This window comes from Palaemon carinicauda, chromosome 3, assembly GCF_036898095.1.
Source record: "Palaemon carinicauda isolate YSFRI2023 chromosome 3, ASM3689809v2, whole genome shotgun sequence".
In the NCBI taxonomy this organism is placed as follows: Eukaryota; Metazoa; Arthropoda; class Malacostraca; order Decapoda; family Palaemonidae; genus Palaemon; species Palaemon carinicauda.
The window spans coordinates 194,201,161-194,203,660 of NC_090727.1; positions in this window are offsets into that span (position 1 = coordinate 194,201,161).

Consider the following 2,500-nt stretch of genomic DNA (forward strand, 5'->3'; position numbering starts at 1 on the left):
TGATTACGAACGATTTTGGACTGACTACATTAATGTTAGTGGAGTCCTATCAAAAGAATTTCCAGTGAACTGTGGGATACTCCAAGGGAATGTGTTGTCACCTATATTCTTTATCCTCCTCATGGATTTTTTAATTCATAGAACAGGTGGGGAGGGTGGAGGAGGATTGGACTGGATTGGTAACAGGAAATCAAATAATCTAGAGTATGCGGATGACACTGTCCTTATTAGCAGAATACAACGGGACTTTCAAAACTTGCTCACCAGAATGCATAAAATACCACATGAGGTTAGGGTCACGATAAATAGAAGAAATACAGAGATAATGAGAACGAAGTATGCAATGGAAGATGAAATATAAAGATCAGGCTATATGCCAGTTTAGTAAGTTTCGTGTCACTATATGGACATGATTCGTGATATGAAAATGAAACAATCGCAACAGATTTAGTAGATTTGAGAACAAAGCCCTCAGAAGAGTATTGACAGTTAAATGGCAGGACAGGATTAGAATTGAAGCTATAAGAGAAGTTACTCGATGCCATATGTGGGTGAGATCATGGTGAGGGGTAGATGGAGATGGGGTGGCCATGCTCTTCACACTCCACAAGAGAGATTAGTTCACCATATGTTTAACTGAGTTCCAGAAGGCACTAGAAGAGTTAGAAGACCCAGGCCTACATGGTTGAGGACTATGAAGCAGGAAGTATGAGATGATCAATGAAGAAGTATGGAATTAAAAGCTCAAGATAGAGATGAATGGTGAAAGCTAACTGAAGACCTTTGTGTCATTAGGCATAAGAGGAGATAAGGACGTTCCTATGAGGAATAGTTGGTAACGTCATGGGTTGGCAATACTTGCTCCTCCGAGCTCTCTCTGTGATTGGCTCTATGCTGCTTGGAAATACAGGTGGTCAAGCCCTATCCTCCTATGCATTGATGAGGAGTTGTGGTGACAATTTCTGACAAATGTATGTTAAGCTGTTATACGAGCTATATAGTATTTGCATATATGGGAAATTTACATCATTATTGCTCGTTTTTTTTTCTATTGGTTAGGAGTTTTTGATCTATAACGGAATATTTTTTTGAGCCTCATTCCATATCGTTTTGGGGGTTTGTAGAGGGCTTGGGACGAATATTTTAGGAGAGAAGATCAAGATGGAGGCCACAAGAGGGTGAGATACTGCGATAGAAAGCATTGAAGAGGATGCACCAAGCAACCAACCCCTTAACGTAGGGATAACGGCGGGAAAGAAGAGGGTTATCATTATTATTATTATTATTATTATTATTAGCTAAGCTACAACCCTAGTTGGAAAAACAGGATGCTATAAGCCCAAATGGCGCCAACTGGGTAAATAGCTGAGTGAGGAAAGGAAATAAGGGATGAGAGACCTGCTGTGAACGATGGAACTAATAAAACTCACTCAAATATGACTAGAGCTTCAGATCAGTTGTATGGATCTCATATCACATCCCTCATGCGATCCAACTATACAAAATGCACTGAAGTATTTTCAATTGGAAAGAAAAATATAATGGAAAGATCGTATTTCAGTAATAAATATGGCATCTCTTCTGTTGATTAGAAGAGTGATTATGCCAAGACCGATTGGACGTATACATTTTCCATCTTTCCCTTTATCGCTCATTTTAAATCTTCTAATAACGTCAAAGTAGCTTTAACTTACATTATGAAGGTCTTAATTGAACATGGAGTTATATATGAATATTTCAATATATATATATATATATATATATATATATATATATATATATATATATATATATATATATATATATATATATGTGTGTGTGTGTGTGTGTGTGTGTGTGTCAAAACACCTGAAAAATTTACCATAAATGTCTCTCTCTCCCTCTCTCTCTCTCTCTCTCTCTCTCTCTCTCTCTCTCTCTCTCTCTCTCTCTCTCTCTCTCTCTCTCTCTCTCTCTCTCTCTCCAATAAATCCAATTATAAATTCCCTAGTAAAATTGATCATCATCTTACAAGTAAAATACTAATATTTAAAAAAGATGGAACAATAATTACTTTTTGCGACATTCACTTAGGGGAAAGGAAGCATTGCTTTCAATGTTAACAACATTAAAGTAAATGTATTTCTTCTTTGTATGCGCACCGGAGACTCTCGTCTATGCAAAGAAAAGATGATAAAGTCATAACTCAATTTCCTTGAGAAAACATCGACCACTTACTGCAGGAAAATGTATGAAGACACGGGATTTCAGCCTTCACTGATGAACACAAACTGGACGTATTTCGTCAGTGTAACAGCCACACAAGAATTATTTATTTCTTATGTTGCCACGTACTATTTTCGTACAAGTTAGTAATTTTAAATGCTTTTTCATAGTTCTGAGTTGTTTTGGGTAGCATGAAGGAATAGTTTTGACGTACTACCTGTGTGTAAACTATACAAAAAGTACTGTTACCTTTATTCTAGAAGTGCTTCATTTATACAATGTAGAGCAGGTGATT